This window comes from Bidens hawaiensis, unplaced genomic scaffold, assembly GCF_021521415.1.
Source record: "Bidens hawaiensis isolate Kalapana, Puna unplaced genomic scaffold, B.hawaiensis_p1.1 tig00000097_1, whole genome shotgun sequence".
Classification (NCBI taxonomy): Eukaryota; Viridiplantae; Streptophyta; class Magnoliopsida; order Asterales; family Asteraceae; genus Bidens; species Bidens hawaiensis.
In genome coordinates, this window is record NW_027491017.1 from 3636122 (window position 1) to 3663655 (window position 27534).

Below are 27534 nucleotides of genomic sequence, written 5' to 3' on the forward strand. Positions count from 1 at the left end.
TTGATAAATGAAGGGCTAATAAAGAAAGAAAGATTTTCTGTCAACAAGATGAGTTGATAGAAAACACGCATGGTGTAAGACTAGGTTTGACCGTTTGTGGATCCCACGTCATGGAGATCTTAGAGGACGAAACTTATATGAAGCTCATAAGTCAAGATACTCAGTTCATCCAGGAACTAAAAAGATGTACAAAGATTTGAATAGAGATTACTGGTGGCCTGGAATGAAAAATGATTTAGTGGATTATGTTAATAAGTGCTTAACATGTTTACAAGTCAAAGCCGAATATCAGAAACCTTATAGGAAAATGCAACCGCTTGAGATACCTATATGGAAATGGGAACACATCACCATGGATTTCATAACTAAGCTACCTCATACAGCTAAGCATCATAATACCATCTGGGTGATTGTGGACCGTTTGACCAAGAGTGCTCACTTTCTGCCTATACGAGAGGTTATCTCGTCAGAAACGTTAGCAACCTTGTTCATAAAAGAGTTTGTGACTAAGCATGGAGTACCGTTATCGACGTGTCTGATAGAAATACTCGGTTTACTTCGAGGTTTTGGAAGTAGTTCCATGAAGCTATGGGAACGATATTGAACATCAGTGCAGCGTATCATCTTCAAACAGGTGGGCAGTCTGAAAGAACGATCCAAACCATTGAGGATATGCTACGTGCTTGTGTTTTAGATTTTGGTGAAAGTTAGGATGATCATCTGCATCTGGCAGAGTTCTCTTATAACAACAGTTACCATTCAAGTATCGGTATGCCACCGTTTGAGATGATTTATGGTAGACGATGTAGAACCCCGGTGTGTTGGGGAGAGATAGGTCAGAAATAAATGGGAAGCCTAGAAGTTGTTCAAGAGACATCTTCAAAGTTCGATCAGATTAAGGCAAGAATGAAAGCTTCTCAAGACAGACAGAAGTCGTATGCTGATAAGCGACGACGACCGATTGAGTTTAACGTTGGTGATAATGTGATGCTGCTTGGGTTAAGGCAAATCAAGTGACTACCTTCAAGACCGTTTCAAAGGTACATGGTGACATTGTCTCCTGGCTCTATGACTCTGATCTTAAAGTATGTATAGTCAAGTGGGAAAAGGGTGTCCAGTATTACGAGAAGATAATGGATGTTTTAACTCTACCGCGTTGGGATGTACGAACCCTCGCGAGACGTCCATTTATCAATCGTGGGGGTTACCGAACATCTGAGTGGTTTCACCAACACTTACTGTTCGAGGTCAATCATGGCTTCAAATTCTTCAAGCCCCAGGTCCCAAGACGAGGGGGTGTCTGTTAGTACACGGTTTTGCGTCTAGAGTCTTTGTATTTAACGTTAACGATTTTGTTTATGTTTAATGTAATAAATAGTTTATTTATTAATCAGTTCGCTAAGTTAAAGGCTAGTTCGCTAGGGGATGTTAGCGAACTAGCCAATTAATGTATTCCCTCCTGATTCGTTAGGGAAGGTTAACGAATCAGGGGGTGCTTCGCTATGATTATTTATGTAACGAAGGGGAAGCTGGTTCGCTAGGGGATGTTAGCGAACCAGATTACCCTCTATATATAGTGAAGACTATATATAGACTATATGATTATTTATGTAACCCGTAGCTGCTGCTACAAGTTCACTGATTAAGTTCGCCACTTCAAGTTCGCTCACATATAAGTTCGCGTGTATACAAGTTCGCTTGCTGTTAACTTCGCCGTATATAAGTTCGCCTGATATCTAAGTTCGCTTATATCTAAGTTCGCTTATATATAAGTTCGCCTAATATCTAAGTTCGCTTATATCTAAGTTCGCTTAAATTGAGACTCGGATACATGGCGACCTGTATATGTATACATATATGTGTATACACGTGATGGTATGCATTGTAAGGACCTAAGTGATAAAAAGCTAGGATGTTAAAATAAAGGAAAACCATAAAAATTCTAAGCAAATACAAGGCCTTTGGATTAGATTAGATGAATATTGATACACGTAACTTATATATCGTTAGCCGAGCTCAATTAAAGTAGGGATTAACAATTAACGAAGAAAGGAACATAGTTCAGATGAGAGTCTAGCCCCATTTCCTTGTTATGTTTTCGGGGTTGTGTGCATACTCGATGTGATAGTTAATACACTTATCTTAAGTGGTAAGTGTATGCCTTGTATGATTCATGTATGAATAAATGCTTGACGGTGCGTAAACGATCTTCGGATATTGCATGTACCGCTAGGTGGTAGTTTAAAGATATGATCATTATATATGATGTATGAATGATGTATGTATGTTATAAGACCCTAATAATATATGTGAAGATAGGAACTAGACCCTAATAATATCTGTGAAGATAGGAACCAGACCCTAATAATATCTGTGAGGATAGGGACCAGACCCTTATAATATTTGTGGTATTGGGGACCAGACCCTTATAATATCTGTGAGGTTATAGGGCGGAAGGCTCTTTAAGTAGTATGGATAGTTATGTATGTACTATGACGGTAAAGAAAGTATGAAGAATGAATGTATGAACGTATGTAAGAAGGTAATATGAATATGTTAAGTATGAATGGCGTACACACCTTCGGGCATGTGTGCAAGTATGTGAACTAATTGTATGTTGTATAATTAACTAGAACTCACTCAGCATAGCTGACTTTTAGTATTCACGCAGGTGAGTAGAATGAGACAGCTGGCTTGAAAGCGTACACATGGCAGATGAATAAAGAAGCTGGCATATGAAGATTTATTTGTTAATGTTGGAACTAAAAGACATGTTTTAAGTTATGTTTAAAAGACAAGTTATGAATGTTTATAATGACTGTTGATGTTTTATGTTATTCCGCGAAAGTTTTAATTAACTCTGATATTTAGAACAGTGTTTATGAGTAAATCCAACGTCCAAAGTAAGGCACCGGTAACGGGGCCTTACACAATCAAGCACAGTAGTCCACCCAATTATACTTCACGTGACCTTGTTTACTGTTGGTTGTCTTTTCTCTCTAGAGAAGCAATAATATCTTTTAGGGTTTTTTATATTTTATATATACAAAAATCCCTAAACTTGCAAAATACTCCACCGACATATTTCTTTTACTTGGACGGGCCCTACAATTATATATTCAACAATTAATATTAATGGGCTTCCAATCTTCTTAAAAACAAAATTATGAATAATAAATCAACTAATATTTAGATATTAAGTAATCACCAACTTTGACTCTTTTATTTGAAGTTCATATATATAATTAATAAGTGAACTTTTAATCAATTGAATATAACTAAGTTTAGATAACACATGTTAACTCGTTAATCAAAACTTTAGTATACACACTCTATTTTAGCTCATTGTCTCTTACAACCTTTAAAATGTATATATGAACCAATTTGGCAATTTATTTTAAAAACACATCACAAAAAGTACTCAAAGTGTAGGAAATATTAATATAAAAATATGTATAACAAAACCATATCACCCATTCCGCGCGTTTCCATGAGTTAGAATGGACATTTGTTTTTACTCATGTTTTTGCGGGTAATTGAATGAGCTGGGTGATAATTGCAAAGTAGAACTTGTTTTTGGCATTCATTTCAAACCATATACACATACATGGTATAAACCATTTGAGGAATTTAGGATAAACCCCATGTCTAGCCATTTTTCACTTATATTTCCCTTACCCACATTATTCCCCTAGTAGCCATGTTTAGCATTCCCCCGTGTTTGTCTTTTTTGCCCTATTTTTATCGCCCACTTAGCCATAAAGCCTTTTTTCTGTTTCACCCATTTTTTATTAGTAATTCGTTTCGGCTAAGTTAGTTTTTTATTTTTCATTTCATTATTTTTTGTATTTTATCACTTGGGAATATTAGAAGCACAATGATATATCCCAAAGTGTATTGCTAGTTTGTATTTTTTTGTATAGTGTTGGCAAAAAAAAAATTGTTAAAAGAAAGAATAGGAGAAAAAGTATTTTGGTTCATCACATTTAGGTGAAGTTTGATTTCAAAGAGCAATTTTTGGTTTGTAAGCTCTTGGCTCGTTTAAACCACTTGGAATTCTAAAGACAAATCATTATTGATAATCCAAGACCATACATATTGATAGACAGGACTGTTATTTATTTGCTGAATAGACAGATTGATAGAAAAAATCATGACTATACTTATCAATAAAACACTCTGAAAAGTCCACATACGACAAAGACTTTTTGTTGCCGTCGGGAAAAGAAGAAGTCGTAGCCCTATTAACATAGGAACTGATACCTATTGTACCTTCTTGAAATTCTACTAATTCACCCGCCATTACTTCATCAAGACCATGAATACGAGCAATACCATCACCTACTTGAAGTACGGTACCGGTATTTACAATCTTTACTTCTCTATTATATTGCTCAATACGTTCACGGATGATATTACTAATTTCGTCGGCTTGAATGGTTACCATGAGTATTTCTTAATTTATTTATTTTTTTTGAAAAAAAAATCAATCAAAAAAAATCCAAAATAATGCCTAAACTAAAGTAGAAGGACTGGTTATTTGTTTCATCGCCGCCTATAAAGAGTTATAATTGACGAGCTACAGCAATTGAGCCGATACACGCAACTAAAAGCATTATTGAAATAAATTCAAACAGAAGAAAAAAATATGTTGATAAATGAATCCCAATTTGTTGACTAGTACTTATTAGATCTTGCTCTATAATCTGGTTTGCTTTTGTAGTCCAAATAATCCCGTACCATGACGCATCTGGAATAGAAGTAATCTTTTACTCTGGTAACTTTAACACTTTTTCTTTTGGGGTAGAAGGCAAATAGGGGAAGGATAGAATAAATACACTATGACGACTAACTATACCAAATCTTTTATCATTTTCATTTCTAATTTTAGATATAAATATGAAATAAATGACTTCATTTTGGGCGGATAGTGGGAATCTAACCCGCGTCTTCTCCATGGCAAAGAGAAATTTTACCATTCGACTATATCCGCTTTTTGTTTCGTTCTTGATACACAATATGTCTATAATACACAATATGTCCACACATATATGATATATATGTTTGGAGCATATTTGTGCAGTCAAAACCTTGAAACTTTTTATCCATGAACTTGTTCAGAAATACCATAATGAAAGGAAGATAGGAGTTTTTCGCTAAGTATTTGAGCAAATAAGATCGTCCAGTTCCTATAGAACCTATCACTAAAATACCCCTAGAGAGAGATAAGGCCAAGCGGAGCGAAAAGGTTTTTCCATGATATGGAAAATGAAAATTATTAGCCCCACACGAAGTTTGTGAATAAGTTATTGTCCGATAATGAGCAAGGAATATCCGTCTTTCTGCTAAAGAGGATGTATTGAACTCATAATTCATTATATACTTTTTATGAATGTCATGGTACACATCGGTATTCCAGTGCATTTCGCCCTCTAAGTCAGAATAAATATGTTTTCGAACCTTCTCTTTCAAATTTAAAGTGGATGTTCTCGTGCAAATCTCAGCAATGACTTTTTCTGATTCTACATATTGATCGTTTTGAACTAAAAGAAAACTTTTGGGCGGAATACACACATTGTGTATAATATTTTCACTCTCAATATTTACATACAAGTCTCTAGAACATAGAAAAGCAGGGTGTCCATGAAGTGTATGTGTCAGATGAACCAAATCCTCATTAAATTTGATTTTTCCATTTTAAGGGGCTCGCACATGTTCTGCAGTACCCCCTGTGAATACTCCGCAGTACGAAAAGTTCTTAATGTTAATTGAGTGCCCGGTTCTCCAATATATTGACATACAATAATACCTACAGCTTCTCCCAATTTGACCAGGTCGTCATGAGCCGGATTTCGGCCATAACATTATTGACAAATCCAAGATGTACTCCTACAAGTAAAGGGGGTTCGAATAGATATTGGTTGTCCTCTAAAAGTTATGAATCTATTGACAAGTCCAACCCCAATATCTTTATTTCTAGTAGCAATGCACCACGAACCTATATATATATCATCTGCTAATACACGGCCAATTAATGTTTAGATAAAAATCATGTCCGCCATCATTCCATTTCGAGGACTTACAGAAATACCTCAAACGATGTCACAATCTGTTTGATGTAATGTGTTGCACTACCTCAACAAGTCTGCGCGTGAGATATCTTGCATCTGATGTTCGTATAGCGGTATCCACAACCCCTTTACGGGCTCCGTAGCAAGAAATAATATATTCTGTTAACATCATTTACGTAAGGACAATTCCTCAATAATTTGTTCATTCGCAACAAAATATTTTCTTTGTCCGTCGGTAAAAAAATACATGCTTTTTTGGGGAGAGATACTATTTCAGCAATCGAGTCACAGGTATCTAACATATTCATACCTAAAGCTTTTCCACAAAGTGGTGACGAAACGTATAACTTGTACAAATCTTTCCATTTTCCAACTCGATCCAATCTACCACCTCTGAGAATAGCTCGTAATGTTGCGTCTCTTCCGAGACTGGGACCTTTAATCATGAATTCTGCTCATTGCATACCTTGATCTAATACTGCACAAATAGCCTTTGCCGCTGCAGTTTGAGCAGCAAACGGCGTCCCTCTTCTTGTACCTTTGAAGCCACAAGTACCAGCAGAGGACCAAGAAACCACTCGCCCTCGTACATCTGTAATAGTCACAATGGTATTATTGAAACTTGCTTGAATATGATAACCCCCTTTGGTATTTTACGTATACTCTTAGGTGAACTAGTACGTCCACGTGAACTCTTTTTCTACTTTTCCCAAAAATTCCTCACCCTAACCATCAGCCAAATTAGAACCCTCAAGTACTCGTGTTTTATGCTTTGTATGTGTCGGTTATATTTGAACCTTAAACAAGTCACCGTCTTGGCATCGAGTGTTCTCAACATACAGTATTACATGTATGATCACTAAATATAGCCGAGTGTGTGTGAACATTATGAGGTTTGCAAGGTAGGAATGTGATGGAAACTAATGTAATGTTTTTTAGACTATGTCTTCATCTTTGTTAGGCTTGTTTAGAAACATCAATAGTGCTTTCTTGTAAATCCTTTAAAACATTGTATGATTATTGCTTGCGAGTTATTCTCGTTATTTTGGAGTTTGTTTCATTTGCTTGAGGACAAAAAAGTTCAAGTGTGGGGATGTTTAATGTAACACAAACTGTACATCTTTTAGCATCAAGTTATTCTCGTATTTAGGTAAAAAAATCCTCGCAAATTCATTGTATTTGGTACCCATTTGAGTTATTTTTGAATTTGCATAACCGGGGGAGCGCCCGACGAAGAAATGATGAAAATATGATGTTTCTGGGACATAAATCAAGAATCTTCCAGATGTGCATGACCATGCACTTTATGTGCATGACCGTGCACTTCCGAAGATGAGCTAGTGCACGCCGGTGCACTGCCAGTGCGAGGCCAAAAAGACCATGCATAACTATTCACTTTATTTGCATGATCATGTACTTCTGAGAAGTTGGACTAGTGCACGCCGGTGCACTGCCAGTGCCAAGACAAAAAGGACAATGCACGACCATGCACTTCCTGTGCATGTCCGTACACATCCGAGAAGTTGGATCAGTGCACGCCGGTGCACTAGCTGGTGCTGAGATAAGACCGTGCACTTCTCGGGCATGACCGTTCAACTCTCTGAGAATAATATTGATGAAGCATGATGGTGCATCAGATGTCGGCCATGCACGACCATGCACTCTTTGTGCATGACTGTGCACTATTTATGGAAACTACAAATATGGTTGGCATAAAGTGAAACATTGACATACTAAATAGGTGCACGACTGTGCACTATATCCAGGCAGCTGTTAAATATTTATTTCTTCTCATTTGTTTGGTGTGGAGCCTTGGTCATTCTCTCTCAACTCTTATAAAATATTTTATGTGATTCCTTGAGAGTTTTAAGGCTTCCACCATCCTCAAGATCCTTCATTACACTCTTCAATCTTTGTTGATCTTAGTTTACTTTACCTTGTTCTTGAACATGATTTGTAAGCTTATTTCTATTTTAATTGTAGTTGTATTAAGCCTTATGGGCTAATAAGTTTTTCTATCTAGACAATGTTGAATCTCTTGCTAATGTGATATATAATCTATGCATGATTTTTGCAAAATGGTGTTCTTTCAATAATATAGTTGAATTTATAAGTTGATATTGATAGTGTTCATACTTGTTAGAATTGCATAACCTTGTTAGTTTTACAGATATTTAGGCATTCATGTTGGAAAACTATGTTCTAGATGTTTGTTTGTAAACTATGAATGTTCATGTTTTTTTTTACACTACTAAGTTAGGAATGACTAGTAAAGATTAACTTGGTTGTAATATTATTGATGAGCATGGAACCCTACACTTAATATTGGAAAATTCATGAATGTTGTTATGATTCTTGACTTGGTGATGACTTGCTAGTTAAACTTTCATAAGTTGATATTAATTTCATAAATTTGGTAAATTTATTGTCATTTTTATGCTTAAAATGTTGTTCATGCTAGCTTTTCTTTAATTATGATACTTTGTTGTTTTGATAAGCAAGTTAGTCTATGTTTATATCTTGATTGAAAACCCATCATGATTATTATTTGCTAGTATTAGGTTGATTGATTGTAATCTAGTACTAATGTTTAGATTCATGATGTTTTGCCATATCATTGTTATTTTATCATGTTAGTAGAGTGGATTAATGTTTAGGTAGTTTGTTGGATTGATTGTTTCTTTTATTTTTACTTGCTTGTTGTCATTGTACGCTAGTTTAGTTAATTAAAGTTCACTTGGTCATTTACAAAGATTTAGTACTAGAAATTTTCCGTGTCTATAGATTGATACTCGGTTCTTACCGTCACTTTATTACAAATGATAGGTAAACTTGCCTTCAGTGTGTGGTTTTGTTGTAGGTGAAAACCTTTTTTAAAACCCAATTTGTGTGGAAATTCTATTAATATATATATATATATATATATATATCCATTAATTGTGTTCAATGAATCATGGCCAAATAACACTAATATGTTATATCAATTGTATTACTGACATTAAATCACATGATTTGTATTTTTTTTTTAGTATTATTATATGTAAAATAGTTGGCTTTCTCACTCAACATGTTTGTTGACAACCTATATTAATTTTACGCAGATTTCAAGTGTTTTTACTGGACGATTGTTAGTGGAAGAAGAAACCTAGATGTTGGACTTTAGGATATTTAAATAAATTAACAATTTTGTCCTATATTATTTTATCGGATATATGTTATGTTTGGTTGTTTGAATTGATGTATTAGATTGAATGAAATAGATTATATAGTTATTGGCATTATTATTATTATTATTATTGTTAATGTCTTTGAGCTATATGAGAAATTTGTTCGTGCCCCGACATTTCTGTCATAGGTTGAGGTGTGACAATATGGTATGTACATTACTCGTCGAGATCGGGGTCATTCATCCCCTTAAAAAGTTCTTACTCCAGTCCTTAAAGGCAGATTTTTAAAGTTTCCTCGCAGTTTGAATCGTCAGGAGTTGACTTGGGGAATCTATTTCGGCATATTGTAAAAAGTGGGGAGAGTACCTGGTTCTGGTTAGATAAGTGGATAGATAGATGATTGTCCTTTATGCGTATAAATTCTGAACTTTTTTTTGATCGAGAAATCAAAAATGTTTATGGTGGCAGATCGATTATACATGTTTGATAGGTTGATTTGTTGTAAGTGGGAGTGGCTTAGAGCTTTTGTTGGGCCAGTTACGGGAGGAATTAAGGGGCTTATTGACGGTTTGTCAACAGGTTTTACTTGAGCTCGGTCGGGATAGAGTAACATGGTGTGGAGATCCTTCAGGAGAATTGAGGTGCCAAAGAATTGTCGGTAGAAAACAACTTAGATAGGACTGAACTGGTTTTTGAGTGGAATAATTGGATCCTGAAGATGGTGGGTTTCGTGGCTTGGAGAGCTGTAATCAATAGACTACCTACTTTAGACGCACTGGCGAGAAGAAAAATTTCAGTAATGTCTACGGTTTCCGGAATGTAAAAAGGAAGAGGAGTCAATCAAACATGTTTTTGTTTCATGTGAGTTTGCTCAAACGACATGGTGTTTGATCTCCCAATAGTGTAAGGACCACCGATTTTCGCCTTTTGCATTCGGGATTTGGTTGAGTTGTATAAAATTTCTATGTTTCCTAAAGCAAAACCAAAAGTGTTTCATGCGATTTGTTTAATCATGATTTGGTTCCTTTGGAAGAAACGGAATGCGCTAGTACACAATGGAAAGCCGGTTAACCTTTAATGTTTGATTGAAGAGATTAAAGCTCTTGGTTATCTTTGGATCGAATATATATCTAGAAGGAAAGGTTTAATATAGGAGGATTGGACAAGGTTTCAGTTGTAATAAGTCTTTGTTCTTGCTTTTGTTTTTTAGTGGCAGACTTTGTTGATGTCAAGCTTGGTTTATTCTTGTAATTGTGATTAGGCCTGTTCACGAGCCGAGACGCGCCCGAGCCAAGGCCAGCTCGAGCTCGATAATTATTCGAGCTGGCTCAACTCGAGCTCAAATCTTAATCGAGCCAAAAATAAGAGCTCAAGATCAGCTAGGTTTTAAATCGAGCCGGATCGGCTCGGCTCGATTTGGCTCGATTTTCACAAACTACACCATCATCACCTACCTTCTCCAATAAGATTATTAAGCATGGGTCTCGAAACATTATCTGTACCCGAACTTGGAACAACGCTTTTTGAAAGTATAGGAAGATTGATTGATTGATAACAATAATAACAATAAAGAGGAATTAATTAATTACCGGCTGTTGAGCGGTAGTGGTGACTGTCTGGTGAGAGACTGCCGGCTGGTAGTGGTGAGTGGTTGTTTAACGTTGTTTTTGTTGTTGAGCGGCTGCGGACATTGTTGTAAAAGTAGGTCTACAAGGCCGAGTACTCTCCGAATATTCGCTACAAGGCATGGTGCCGAGGGGATATTCTTTAACTCCGCCTAGTTACTAAAAATTGGTCAAAGGTGATCAACATTAGCCTGAATCACAGCTAGTCAGTTAACTTGGGTCTATTTTGACTTAAAAAATACAACATAATCTGTATTTCTATAATATTAAAGAACAAATATTATTATTTTTAATTAATGATTAACATATTTAGAATAATTTAGTGTTTAAAAATGTATTTCTCTTATTTATATTGATATTCATTTATTTTGTTATAAATATTAGTAAACTTATGATATTTGAAATATATATATTACCCAAAATCTAATTTTCATTATATTTATCATGTCCGAGTACTCCCCGAGTACTCCGAGTACTCCCTCCAAGGGGGTCGGCCGCCTAGCGACTTTTGCAACATTGCCTGCGGCTGGTAGTGGTGACTGGTGAGCGGTTGCGGCTGCGGCTGTTTAAAGTGGTGACTGTGTGGTGAAGACGTGAAGTGGTGAGAGTGAGATTAGGGTTAGAATTATAACCGGTCAATGGTCAATTGGTCATCCATGTTTTGAGACTGGTTATTTTGTATTTTAATTGTATTGGGCTACATGGATATTCAATTAAGAAAGGAAGCCCACATATTATACATTTGGATTTTGGACTAGATAATTATATGCATGTATATATATATAATAAATTAAAATAAAATAGTTCGAGCCTATCGAGCGAGTCTATAGAGCTAGCTCGAGTCGAGCCGGGGCTAGCTCAGGCTCGGCTCGTTTAGAAATCGAGTCGAGCTAGGCTCGGCTCGTTTACAATCGAGCTGATTTCGAGCGAGCTTTCTCCGAGCTATTTTCAAGCGAGTTTCGAGCGAGCTTCGAGCCGTGAGCTTTTTGAACAGCCCTAACTGTGATTAGAGATACTAGCTTCTTTCTAGCATTCTAATATAGTTTTTGTTGGCCTTTCATAAAAAACAAAAAATAAACGTGTCTAAGGTATAGTCGTCGAAATATCTTACGTTGAAACTCCCTATAAACCGAAGCATTAATATCATTATCCCACCTCAAACTCTAATCATTTTTGTTAATTAACATGCTAATTAATTATAAGTTTTTTTTAAAGTTCTTTTAAACAAGTTATACATTTCTGAATTCTTTACCTTTATTTTCAAATTACACAAAATTTAATCTTTCATCATTTTCAAAGACCTTTTAGTAATTATATATATTTATATATATATATATATATATATATATATGGGAGGGTTATTTTGAGAACCATGCTGAGTTTTAAGAACTTTAAGAACTCAATTTTGAACCACAAATTTAAGTAAATGATATGAAATATGTGGCTGAGATTAAATTCAATTAAAAAATAAAGTAGGAGAGAGAATAAGTATTTTTGATAATTACACAAGTTTAAACGTTAGTTACACGTGTGTAAAAAGTCGATTCGGTGTGTAAAAAATACCGTAATTTTTTGTACATCACTTACACTTACGTATTACACATGTGTAAAAAAAATTCGAAAAAAAAATTGTTACATTAAGTTCTTTTGAGTTCTTAAAACTCAAAGTGGTTCTCAAAAGAAATCAATCCTGTATATATATATATATATGACATTTGTTGGTTTGAATTATTAATACAACAAGAAAAACAAATCAATAGTTGAGCTCAATTTGACCATTTGAGAAGAATTTTATAATATTTTATCCTAGGGAAAGTCTTGGGTAAGAGTCATTTAACAAAAATCCGTTAAAATTTATGTTAAAAAAAATAGTGTTTACCTTGCGCGTTGCGTCAGAGAAGTTGGACCTATTTATTTATCTGCCGCATTGTAGTGGTGCACTAATGTGAGTTAATTAGCATGAGTTAAGTTCGTTACTAAATTGAAAAGAAAAGTTAATTTGTCAACACAGGAACACAATACGAACACTCTTATGACTTATAATAAAAAAACATATTAAAAAGGTTCTAATTTTAGTGACTGATTTTCCCACAAGTTTTGCACAGAGATTCAGTTGGTAAAAAATCCGGGTGTTGTAGCGACAAGTCAATGTGGATTTCGTCGGTTCTGGCTACAATCGTTACGATACCGGATTTAAAGCTAATTAATAAATTCATTAAATTAACATATTTAAATTAAAGACGGAATAGGAAAAGACGTCCTTTATGTTTGAACGTTTTTACAATTGACATCCTTTAGCAAAAGAAATGGCAGAAATCATACCTCATGTTTCAAATCTTTCACGTACATCCTTTGATACTAACCCAGTTAAATTTTTTGTTAAATCTGATCATGTGCATTGCACATGAAGGTAGTTTGGTCTTTTTATTCTTTTAGGACTATTTATGTAATTAACAACAAAAACAATATCTATCTTCTCTCTTTTTCACCTCTTTCTCCCCGCCACCATACCAACACCCAGGCACAACCTTCAAGCCACCAACACCTACAGACTACCACCATCACCTTATACCTACTACTCTCTTTCTGGCGGCATACCCCAACCACCACACCATTTAGATCTGAAAACGGAAACCCCAATCGAGATTCAAGTGGATTGAAACTCCAATTCATTATTTTGTAACCGTTGATGCAAAATTGATTTCGAAACCGAAGTGTTAATTGCCAGTTGTGAATCAAATGGATCGGAACTTGGAAGTAGTTGATGCTGGTTTGTTTTTTTATGATTAATTAAGCAACTTACTAAATTACTGCCATTAATTGTTTGACTTATGATTCTGGATTAAGAACTGCTGGCTTCTCGAGGTCACCGGAAAACGAGAGGGTCTGGTGACGGCGACAGGTGCTGGAGGTGGTTGTGTGTGTGTGTTGGTGGCTGGAAAACACGCGAGATGGGGGAGTGGTGGCAGTGTTGCAACGTATTATAAAAAAACCCAGAAAAAAGTAGTGGCACTCGTGTTATGTATTATAAAAAAATATAACATATCTAGAACATTGTTTATTAGGTCACTAAAAGCTAAGCGTTGCAACGACAAGTCAATGCGTATTTGGTATGTATGTTATCGGTGTCGATTACAATATATAAAACAAAATAGCATATAAAAAAATAATATATTTAAAACTGTTGGTGCATTATGTCAGTAGTTCAGTATCTAGTGTCTGTAATCGTGTTAGTTTGTTTTGTTTTGATGTGTATAGGTTGTCTCACAAGTTCGCCTATATAAGCAAACTTGTGGACAAGCGAAGTTATTGACAACTTCGCCTAGTCTGTTAGGCGAAGTTGTCGAAGGCTTTATAAGCCTTGGCTACGGGTTGTTTAAAGGGTGAGATACCAATACGTGTGATGGTGATTGAACGTCACGTGTTGAAAGGTTGCAATACAACGGTCTTTTGAGTATTGTAACGTGTATTTGTGCTTGGTTTTAACGTATATTGCATCCTACGCTCGTATCGTATTACGTAGGGATTCCGCACCTACGTAGTATGAGATACTTCCGTGTAGATCCGGCTGGGAACCTACAATTGGTATCAGAGCATTTTTCTCATGATTGTGTGGTTCGGGATTATCACACGAGTGTAGAAATCGTTCCATTCAACTATTCGCGGGACGAGTTTACGTTGAAATACCGAGTTTTTGTGTCCTACCCATCTCCCACTATCAAATATAACCCATTACACCTTCGCATACCTCACAATACGTCAAATTAAAACCTGCAAAAACCTTGTGTTCATCAGGCGAAGTTGCCGTCACTGTTCGTAGGGTTTAGATGAAGTTATAAGTTTAAGCGAAGTTATAAGTTTAAGCGAAGTTATCAACCAAGTGAAGTTGATCTCAGGCGAAGTTGTCATCAAGCGAAGTTGAGTAGCAAGCGAACTTAAGAGTTTCAGCGAAGTTAGGAAATCAAGCGAAGTTAAGCTTAAGCGAAGTTAAGAATAACTTCGCCTACTGGTCACTGTTCAAATTAAAAAAAATTGTGTTTTCAAGTCGTGTTTCTTTCAGCGATGACTTCGATAAACATTACGGAACTGGTGAAAATGGAAGTTGAAGCCGGTTCAGCAACTAAGGCTCCAAAAATGCTTAAGGGTACCGATTTTGTTGCTTGGAAAGATCGGTTTGAACAGTATGTTAAATATCAAGATGCTAAGATGTGGGTGTGCATTCAAGATGGATACATTCCACCAGCGGTCTTGTTTGAAGGTCGTGAACAGATTAAGAAGTACAATAAGATGGAAGAGGAAGAAAAGAAGATGTATGAGGCAGAAAGTAAAGCTCATGCGGCAATCACCATGGCTCTTCTACAAGAGATTCTTCACACCTTCAGGAAATACAAAACCGCTAGAGAGCTATGGGAAGCGCTAGAAAATTGATATGAAGGTAATGTGGGGATACGTGCATCCACAATTAAGCTACTAAAAACCCAATTCTCAGTGTTCAAATATTTGAAAAATGAATTACTTGATGATATCATCACAAGATATTATAACCTGATGACCGAACTTAGAAACTACTCAATTGACTATAAAGAAGAAGAGATTGTAGAAAAACTTCTTGATGCTCTTCCACCGAAATGGGAAATGTACACGGTTTTGATGAGAGAAGATAAAGAGTTTGCCAATATTGATTTGGAAACAGCAGTCAATAAATTACGAACTTTTGAACTTAACATGGTTCGGAAAGAGACGCCAACTGATCAGGTTCAGGATCCGGGAATGTATGGTGCGAAAGTTACTTCAAGTTCAAGTTCAAAGTCAGAATCCTCTGCTTATTACTCAAAAGGAGACTCAAACTCAAATTCAACTCATGATGGTCATGTGACTCTCAACATGGATGGTGATGTATGTTTCGTAGCTGCAAGAAGTAATTCTTCAAAACCTCAAGCCACAACTGGTTACTATACATCAAATGTTCCAACCAACAACTACTCACAGATGCCCATGAGTGTTAAATCAGCTTAACAGCAGTTTGCTCTCTATGCATCTTTCATTGCATCTTATGAGAATTACATCAAAGGTAAAATAGTCGATCCTGCAACTTTGGACGAAAACTATGATCAAATCGATGCTGATGATCTAGAAGAGATGGATCTGCAGTGGCAGATGGCTATGATAGTAAGAAGGGTTAAAAGATTCATGAAGAAAACATGTAGAAAGTTCGTTGGAGAAAGACCAGGGTTTGATAAGTCAAAGGTTTGATGTTATAACTGTCAACAGAATGGTCATTTTGCTAAGGAATGTACAAATGAGAGAGTCGAACATAATCAGAACAGGTCTGCACAACAGAATGGGGAGGTAGTGAGAACAGGGCTATGGTATCTAGACAGAATGAGGGATACAACTGGAATCTGCAAGTTGAGGAAGTGTTCGAACAGGCTAACTTGGTAAACATCAAAACTGGAGGGAGTGATAAAGAGACGGGAGAAAATCAAGCTTATATGGCAGAAGTGAACGATCATCTCTCTGAGGTAAGTTCTGAACTTCATTGTATACAATGTGAAAATCTGTCTAAACAATTGAAAACAGTAACTGATCAGTTTGTCAGTTTGGACGCTCAATTTAAAACGTTAAAAGAAGATCATCATTACACTAAAACTAGAGAAAATAGTTACTCGGTAAAAATAAAAGCTAGTGAAAAGGATATCAGAAGTCTTAAAGCCAGTCTAGCTGATAAAATACAAGTAATTGATCTCAGTTATGAAGTGTTAGAGGAAAAAACCAAACTAATTGCTGAAAGGGATAAACAAATAGCTGATTACCAGGTAAAAGTGGTGGAATTAAATAGAAAAATCGAACAGTTTAGAAATTCCTCAGCAATGCTTGATCACATCGTAAGCATTCAACGTTCCCCAGTTAACAAAGGGGGAATTGGATTTTCTGAAGTTCCACCACCATATAACCATAACTATACGTATGATCCTAGTAATCAGAAATCTGTTGATGTTGAGATTAGTCAGACAGTTCCTGTCAAAGTTTCGATTAAAGAACCTGAAGTTAGTAAAACCGAAACATGTAAGCCTGTTTCGAATGTTAAGATTTCTGTTCCTAGTTCTGTCTCATCAAATTCGGACAAGACATCCGAATCTAGTGAGATAAAAGAAGGGGTAGTGTTACTAAAACGTGGGGAGGAATATAAGCAAACTGAAAAGAACTCTTCCCTAAACCCGTTTGTCCCACCATATGTTAGACAAACGAATAGTAATGCAACCTCAACATCTGAAACAACTGTTGAGACGAAAGTTGAACACAGGAGTTGTTTCAGATGCAATCAAATAGGACACCTGATTGCAGATTGTCCTCTGAATCAGAGATTCAGAGGTATGAGGCCTCCGAAAACTGAGAATAAAACGAATAGTAATTACTATAATAATAAGAATGCTAACTCACCAAAGTTCAGATATTGGACTAATCCAAGATTTCAAAGAAATAGATCTCAGTTTTTCCCAGTTAACAACCAAACCAACAATTATAACTCATTTAATCCACTAAGGTTTGGATGGCCTCATAGTCAATTTTCAAGAAGGTATCCTTTCAGAACTTACAGAAACCACTCTCAAACTGCCTTTGGGCAATCAAAGTACGGGATGCCGTTTAACAGATTTAATCGACCCAAGACCAGTAGGTCTTGGGTCCCCAGATTTTAATCTTTTCTTTAACTGTGCAGGAACAGTTGAACAGGACTGTAAACAATCTGTGGGTTGTGGATAGTGGTTGTTCCCGGCACATGACTGGTAACAAGAATTTGTTACACGAATGGAAACATGTTCAAGGAGGTAGGGTAAGTTTTGCTGGAGAGAGTGGTGGTAAAATTACTGGTATTGGAACTGTGACAAATGGTAAAATGAAGTTAGAGAAGGTAAATTTTGTTGAGGAGTTGAAGCATAATTTGTTGAGCGTGTCTCAGATTTGTGACAAAGAGTACACAGTACACTTTACTACAAATGAAGCAATTGTTCTGTATCCTGGTCTCAAGATACCAGAGGCATGGGTGGTAATGAGAGCTCCAAGAGAAAAGAACACGTATGTAATGGATATGAGGTCAACTGAGATGACAACTGAAGAATCATGTCTTTTGTCCAAGGCAACTGAATCTGAGTCAGAATTATGGCATCAAAGAATGGGGCATATACATCTTCGCAAAATGAATTACATTGTCAAGAATGGCCTGGTGCTGGGTGTTTCCTTGAAGAATTTTAACTTTGAAGATCAATGCTTGTCGTGCAAGAAGGGAAAGCAACACAAGAAACCTCATCACTCCAAGAAGGTTAACTCAATCGTCAGTACACTAGACCTGCTTCACATGGATTTCTTTGGTCCCGTGAATGTAAAGAGTCTAGGTGGAACGTCATACTGCTTGGTAGTAACCGATGATTACTCTCGATACTCTTGGGTATACTTTCTGAAGGCAAAGGATGAGACGGTTCAGTTGGTAATTAACCTGATTACCAAGGTTGAAAATATTGTGGGGAGAAAGGTTAAGTACATCAGGAGTGATAATGGGACAGAATTCAAGAACTACCAGATGGAGATGTTCTGCTTACAGAAAGGGATAGACCACCAGTACAGCGCCCCGTATACTCCGCAACAAAATGGAGTGGCTGAGAGGAAGAATAGGACGCTAATTGAAGGAGCCAGAACTATGCTGGCTGATGCTAAACTTCCCGTGGTGTTCTGGGCTGAAGCTGTTGCCACAGCCTGTTATATCCTTAATCGTGTTTTAACTGTTAAAAGATTGAATAAAACTTGTTATGAACTTATGCATGGTCGAAAGCCAAACTTGAATGGTCTCGAACCATTTGGGTCCCCATGTACGATATTAAAGACAAACTTTAAATTTGGTGAGAAAGCTGACGAATGTATTTTAGTCGGATATGTTGTTGGGACACCCAACAGAAGGGTCTTTAATTTATCGAACAGCAAGGTTGGAGTGGTATGTAACACCGACATCACGAGTTACAAACCACCAATGCCTAGCACGGGACCCGCTGAAGCTTTTAACTATGATAAACTGTTCAAATCCTTTAATATACCTTACTTGGATTTTGCAGAAGTTGATGAGAAAATTGCTTCACAGATTCTGTATGATGAGGAAGAAAATATTGTGCAACGTCCGCGATACGATGAGTGTCATCCTTCCTCGTCAAGAACTGCTGATATTCCTGCTGCCTCTACTGAGGAAGAATTCTACAATCCTTTTTACTCTCAACATCAATCACCCATTGATGAACTCTCTCCGAACTTGGAAAACAGTCTGGAAGTCAGTACGGTTCCGACTACTGGAGTTCACAAAAATCATCCTTTGGAGAACGTGATAGGTGATCTGTCTGATGGTGTACAAACAAGACGAAGCTTGAATGAGCACACATGGGTTTACGCAAGCATTAAGGAAACGGGTATCATTAATGAGTGCTTGTACACCTGCTTCATCAGCCAGATTGAACCAAAGAACTATCAAATGGCTCTCAAGGATAGCTCGTGGGTCGAAGCCATGCAAGAAGAGTTAGCTCAGTTCGAGAAGATGGAAGTATGGAAATTAGTTGCTAAACCAAAAGATGTACATGCTATTGGAACAAAGTGGGTCTTTAAGTGTAAGAGAGATGAGAAAGGGATAATCATAAGGAATAAGGCGAGGCTGGTAGTAAAAGGGTTTAATCAGCAAGAAGGAATCGACTACAATGAAGTGTTTGCTCCTGTGGCAAGATTAGAGGCAATCCGACTATTTTTGGCATTTGCTGCACACAATCAGATGAAGGTGTTCCAGTTAGATGTAAAAAGTGCCTTTCTGAATGGTAAAGTCGATGAGGTAGTGTAAGTTGAACAGCCTCCGGGTTTCCCTGACCCTGATTTCCTGATCATGTGTACAAGCTGAGTAAAGCGCTATATGGTCTAAATCAGGCCCCTCGTGCCTGGTACTCAACCTTGTCTGATTATCTACTTGAAAATGGGTTCGAAAGAGGAAAGATCGACAGCACGCTGTTTGTCAAGAGAAAAGGGCGAGATTTTCTACTAGTTCAAGTCTACGTGGACGACATCATATTTGCTGCATCAAAAGTCGTCATGTGTCAGGAGTTTGAAGAAGTCATGAAAAAGAGGTTTGAAATGAGAGCAATGGGTGAATTAACTTTCTTTTTAGGATTGTAGGTTGATCAGAAGAAAGATGGGATGTTCATCCACCAAACTAAATATGTCCAAGACGTTCTCAAACGCTTCAAGATGGAGGACAGCACTCCATTTGATACTCCAGTTTGCGTCAATCACAAACTGGGTGCGGATTCTGATAGTGATGAAGACGTGGACCCCACCAAATATCGAGCAATCATAGGTTCTTTAATGTATTTAACTGCGTCTAGACCTGATATTATGTTTGCAGTCTGTCTCTATGCTCGATTTCAGGCAAGTCCAAAGGAATCTCACATGAAGGGAGTGAAGAGAATACTACGGTATCTCAAAGGCAAGCCTAAGCTGGGATTGTGGTACACTAAAGGGGGAGACTTGGATTTGGTCGCTTACACAGATTCTAACTATGGAGGTTGCAATCAGAACAGGAAGTCGACAACCGGTGGATGTCAGTTTCTGGGAGGAAGATTGGTTTCGTGGCAGTGCAAGAAGCATACCTCTGTAGCCATTTCCACCTGCGAAGCAGAGTACATGGCAGCATCGAACTGCTACTCCCAGGTTCTTTGGATACAACAGCAATTGCGCGATTACGGTCTGAATTTCACTCAAACTCCTATTTGCATTGATAACACTGCTGCAATCTCAGTAACTAACAATCCCGTCAAACACAGCAAAACCAAACACATTGACATTCGTCATCATTTTATACGGGATTGTGCTGAGAAGAAATTAATTGTGCTAGAAAAGGATGATTCGTTAGATAATTTCGCCGATCTTTTTACTAAAGCGTTTGACCGAACTCGTTTTCAAAATCTTGTTGAGTTTAATGGGATGATCAATCCCGAGTAACCGTGTTTCTTGTTTCTATTATTAAAAAAAACATCACTATCGCTTAGAATTATGTCGGTTGCTTCAGTTTGAAGGACACATCTTCGGATATGTTTGGTCCTTACTTCTACTAGTAGATTATGAGGATAGCCATTGACCAGATGACTGAAAGTGACCAGGACAGTTTATGATGGGTTTTGTTCTTTCGCTGAAAAAGAGTCGTTCATACTCAGTTAGAAGGACACATACTCGTATGTGGTCGGTCCAGCTGATCCATTGGATCTTCAAGATAGCCGTTTACCTGAAGACTTTGACTTGATCGGGGCGATAGAATGTAAATTTTTTGTTGGGAGATGATATAATTTTTCAAGTCTATAACTTCGTAAGAAGTTTCAATACAATGTTTCTAAGAAAATTGATCCAACCTTGGAAAGTGATAGACAAACTAATTCTGTGTGCTTAACTAGTGAAGTTATTAGGCTCAAAAGACTCTAGAACAGTCATTGTATTTTATGGTAGCTTTTTATGGTGCGTAAAAGTAGAAGTGATACTAACTTCTCGATCTAAAGTGGAGACTCATTCAGAGTTGTGTATGTCTCCATATACATCTTTCCAAATGATAGGCAGAAAAGCGATTACCCAGTCATACACGAGCCCGTGAGTGTTCTGATGTCCGAGAAGATAGTGTGTCAAGTACCTGCAGTGATCCAGATTCGGGACTTGCAGTAGTCTACTGTTTGAAGATATGTAAATCTTTATTAAAAAATAAAAATAAATAAATAAATAATAATAATAATAATAATAATAATAATAACATGTTAAGCCTTTTGAAGCCTATTGTGTTATCATTGTCAATCAAGAGGCAAGAAAGAGAACGGGAAGAAGACCCTAAAGATCAACATGTACTTACCTGTTTGATCAGACACTACAGGTCGAGGTCAACTCGGGGTGACTTGGGGAAAGCCGAATACGCTTTGAGAATAGATAGGAGGCATCACAATCTCTGATGTGTTGTCCGTTTAAACTTTGGCCTTAATTGAACCTAATCCGTATCACAGAAGCAATGAAAACCATACTAAGTTGTTTACCTGCTTACAACCTGTTTCTTTATGTCATAATACCGCTGAACATGGATCTATGTGACAGCCCCTTAATCAGTATGATTCTTGTTCGGATATTTTCTAAAACATGTTGGTACCCATCCAGACTGAAATTTGATCCCGTGTACTTTATTTCTAAAATTTACTTTACATATGTCGTTTTATGGTTTAAAACTTGGTTACTTGGTTCTTTGATCGTAACATTTAAATCCTTAAAGGAAGTTTTAAAAGACAATTGCATAATGTTCAAATGTATAAGGATTGTTGTGTAAATTTTAATACTAAGCAAAGTTGTTTAAGAGGCAAACTTGTTAACAGGCGAAGTTAAGGGGTAAGCGAAGTTAACCCTAACTTCGCCTGTATAATTTAAACCGTATATAAAGAGATTTTCTAGTCAAACACTTTACACTATTCAAAACCCAGCGAAGTTATCATTGGTATCCCTCAGCGAACTTATTAAACCCTCGGTGAAGTTACCTCTCGAATCAAACCTTGTTGTTAATCTCAGTTTCAATCCGTGTTAAAGGTGTGTAGGGTCGGGATGACTTATAATTCATGTCAATGGTGTTAATCAGATGCCGTTTTGGTCCAATTTGAGACCTTGTTCATGCAAACCTTTAAACACCCACTTTTCAAACTCTTTTCAACGTGTCCGTAACCAATGTGATCGTCTTGATCTCTTTAGTAACATGTTTTTTGTTGTCCACAATCGCCAAATTCACCAAACATACCTCGTCTGGCCTTCTGAACATTCGCCGTTTCAGTTCAGGCGAAGTTATAGTTTAGGCGAAGTTGTTCTCAACTTTGCCTTAGGCTTAAGTTCGCCTGCTGCTTTATTCTTTAACTAATCAGGGGCAAAGTTGTTCAAGGGGCGAAGTTATGTTTAGGCGAAGTTATCCTTAACTTCGCCTTATACCTAACTTTGCCTGGTTCTTTATATTATTTAAAAGCTTATCTGTTATCAGGCGAAGTTATAGTAAAGGCGAAGTTGTACTCAACTTCGCCCTATCCCTAACTTCGCCTGTACACCAGAAGCTATCATAACTTCGCTCATGGTAACAGGCGAAGTTGTGATCTGCTTTGACGATTCTCTAACTTAGACCGATTGTTTAGATATGGCAGCTGTAGGAGGAGCGGGTGGTGCTGGTGGTGACGAGGGGGTGATAACAACCGTCAATTCTTTTCGGGTCACAATATGTACATCACGCTGGATCCGGATGCTAGCGGTGTTGATGATTATCGCGAGATCATCTCTTTCCTTATTCGCTCGCGTATCTTCCATGCTATTACTACAACTCTGCCCATTTCTCTACCGAACATTGAAGACTTCTGGCAAACGGTAGAATACGATTGTAGAGTCGAACCCCCCAGTCATGCGCACCACAGTTAACAATCAGGAGGTGCAGTTCTCATCTGAGCAGATAAGGGTCGCCTTGCAGTTCGGGAATGAAAATAGAGATGATCCTACAGACTTTACTGCTCCATTCAGAGATGGTGCATTTTTACGAATGGGCTATTCCGGTCCATTGGGTGACACTCAGAGACGTAAGGGATTTTTGTTGGATCAATGGCGTTTTCTCATGCATGTGATGATCGTGTGCATGTCGGGTCGTAAGGCTGGTACGGACGGGATGGGTGCGACGATGCAATCGGCAATGACAGCACTGACTTACAACAAGCCTTACAGCTTCAGTCAGATGGTGTTTTATGAAATAGACCGTCAGAGACGTGCGGTAGCTCGTGAAAGATTCTTGATGTATCCAAGATTCTTACAAATGATCTTGAATCATGTGGCTCCTACGCTACCTCAGCGCCGTCCCATTTGATATGTAGAGAGTGTCCATAAGAGAATATTCGCACAATGCAGGTCGTCGAGTGCTCGAAGTAAACCAGAGCTTCGTCCTCGGCATACTCCGTTATTTGGGTATTTGTTAAACCCGACGTATGTTGCTCCTCGTGGAGACGAGTTTCGGGATCCGGCACCGCAACAAGCTGTTGTTTCTCAACCACCACCTGTGGTACAGCACGCATTGCCTGCTGCTTCTGTTGTGGCACCGGAGGAACAAGTAGACCTTGAAGCTGCTTTTGGTAGCCAAGGGTTCTTTGATATGGAGCGAGTTGATCCTGAGGCAGAGATTCAGGTATCAGTAGCGGAGGTTTCTGGTGTTGGTGTGTCGATGGTAGCTACGTCTGTAGCTGATTCTGAGAGAACCAACTCTGACTCCTCAGCTGATGAATTGCTGAATATAGACAGATTCTGGTCGCCCAAGAAAGAATTCATGGAAAAAGAAAGAAAGATACAGATGACAGTGAATCTGATTTTGAGGAGGAGTTAGATCGTTTGATTCGTCGATCGAAAAGGGTTAGACGGGTGAAGGCTCGGGAGCTGGTGAAAGCTCGAGGGTGGTTCATTTCTCTCCACCCGCCTTATCTGGTATGTCTATGGTCCCTGCATCGATGACTGTGACAGGACCGATCACCTCGGGTGTTCCCGTGATATCTACATCTTCTTCCTTTGGCATTCCACCCACTACTTTTCAGTTTTCAGCTCCAGAAATTGTTTCATTGCCACCTCCTACTCTTACTTCATCGGAGGTTGTGGCAAGATTTGTTGAGTTGACTTTGGTTGCCATCGCGGATTTATCTGTTACAATACCACCTGTGGTTACTTTTCGGCCTGTTTCTGATGTCCCGGCTACCTTGGGAATCCCTCCACCGTATGCTCAAGACATTTCTCATATGAGATTTGATTTTGATGCAACTTTATCTGACTCAGACAGGATAGCAACTCTTGAAAGGGTCGTGGCAGAACAATCAAGAATCAACCTGATCCAGACTCACGCTATTCAGCGCCTTGTTGCAGAAAATCAGATTCAATCGTCCCTCCTGGTTGAGCACGGTAAACTTTTTGATGCTTTAAAACAGTTCTTAGCATCTTAGGGGGAGACGAGCTGCAAGGGCGATGAGTTGAGGACGAAGAAGAGTAATGATAGAGACGATGATCCCAATGCATCGAAAGGTGCAGATGGTGAGTTTCCAAGAACTGAACAAAGTCTTGGGACTTCCACATCTCAGGGGGAGTCAGCTGGTGCAGCAGGTGGATCAGGGGGTGATGATGTGGTGGTAGTGGATGATGAGGAGATGTTGAATGACGATATTGTAGGTGACGACGATGTGTTACCGGTTGAAGAGATTGAGAAGATAGGAGCCGAGATTGTGATTGACAGTGATATTGAAGAGGGAGAGATTGTGGAGGATAATGTAGAACATGAAATTCCAGATGTTGACAAGTCAAATGTGGGTCAAGATATGGGAAGTGATGAGACTGAATGGGAAGAGCAGCCGAGATGGAAAGAAGGCTACGCTCAATGGTTCGTAAAGACAAAGAAGCCAGCGATTCCAACCATGTTTAAAAAGAGTTATAATATCAAAGGGTATGCTGAATCGAAAAAGGGTATTATATGCTGGTTATATGATGAGCAGTTGAGGCTATATGTGATTAAACGTTACGATGGGATTCAGTACTTCAAGAGGTTGTTGAGATCATTGAATACTTTTCCTGAGTGTGAGGTGAAGGATTTGGCCAAGTTGGGGTTGATAAACAGGAGTGATGAGAATATGGCTAGGATTATTGGGAAGATTGTGTGGAAAGAAAGTATAAAAGAGAAAAAGTTCAAGTTGTTAAAGCCGCAGAAAGGGAAGCTTGTTGAAGATAAAGACAGAGGAATGAGAGCTGATGAAAACCTTGGATGGTAATGAAGTATAAGCCTATCCGGTGTTTAAAAGAAGTGCCGATGAAACAAATGCCTAAGGATGTCTTAAAGAATCTAAAATGGTGGTATGTCGATAGTCAGACAGCTGAAGCGGTTATGGAGGATGAAGATGAACAAGAGGTGCTGAGAGTGTATGATCCTATGCACTTGGTAAATTTGTCTCAAGCTGACTTGCAGGTGCTAGACAAGAAAAAGATATTCTATATTCCTGCATGGAAAGATGAAGCCAAGAAATATCGGAGAGTAATTTCCGTTTGTGTCAGAGAAGGCGTTCATGCTTGAAGACGAGTGACTCGAGATTTTTGGGATTACAAGACAAATGATTGAAGATAGAGATATGAAGCTACTGCCAAGGGGGAGTATGTTGGTGCATTATGTCAGTAGTTCAGTATCTAGTGTCTGTAATCGTGTTAGTTTGTTTTGTTTTGATGTGTATAGGTTGTCTCACAAGTTCGCCTATATAAGCGAACTTGTGGACAAGCGAAGTTATTGACAACTTCGCCTAGTCTGTTAGGCGAAGTTGTCGAAGGCTTTATAAGCCTTGGCTACGGGTTGTTTAAAGGGTGAGATACCAGTACGTGTGATGGTGATTGAACGTCACGTGTTGAAAAGTTGCAATACAACGTGTCTTTTGAGTATTGTAACGTGTATTTGTGCTTGGTTTTAACGTATATCACATCCTACGCTCGTATCGTATTACGTAGGGATTCCGCACCTACGTAGTACGAGATACTTCCGTGTAGATCCGGCTGGGAACCTACAAAAACGACTGTTATTCATGTGGTAAAACCCAGGTGTTGCTAAAACCCAAGCATATCGATGACGTTCATTACGGTATTAACAGCGTCGGTAGAACTCAAGACTTATAACCTAAAAAATAAATATGTATGCAAATATATAAAAGTAGTAACATATAAACAAATAAAATATTTAACACCACGTTTATTTAGTCGGTAAACTTAGGCATTGGTAATTCCAAGCGTTGTCGGCCTCAGGCGTTGCAGCAGTGAGTCAATGCGAATTCAATTTCAGTTACATTCGTTGCAAGACTGTATAAACGGCATTGGTAAAACCCAAACGTTTTCGGTCCTGGGCATTTCGGCGGTGAGTCGACGAGAATTCAGTTGGTTTCTGTTACGTTCATTATAATATCGTATAAATAACGATGGTAAACCCCTAAAATAGATTCGTCAAATTAACATATAAAAAAATTAATTATTCAAAACTAAGTTTGTTCGGTTGGTAGAACTCGAGGTTGTCAGTCCCATGCATTGCAACATTAAGTCGATACAAATTCATTACGATACAAAAACCAAAACAAACATAAATTCAAAATGGTGTGGACCAATTTGATGCCAATACCTGACCCAATGGTGGCATGACAGTACCAAAAGTCCCTTTTAGGATAAAGTAATAATATTACAATAATAACCTATAATAATCCATCCTCTTTATATATAGTTTAACTATTACACATAATTTTGTAATTTTATTTTTTATAATACAACATAGCCCCCTTTTCATCGATCCATATTCAATTAGACAATATATTTTTTATCCTCTTTAAATATTTCCTCTTTTTTAATATTGTAAATAGATATGTGAGTGAATTGTGATACATCAAATATGTTCGATGTGTTTACTTTCCCTTAAGAATATAATATGGGGATGGGGATAAGGCGGAGTGAGTTATTAAAGCATTCACAGCAGCCTCCTGTATATTTGTGAATAAGATAATAATAAAGATATAGAAAATTATTATTTAATTGAAATAAAAAAAGAAAACATATAGTGATTTT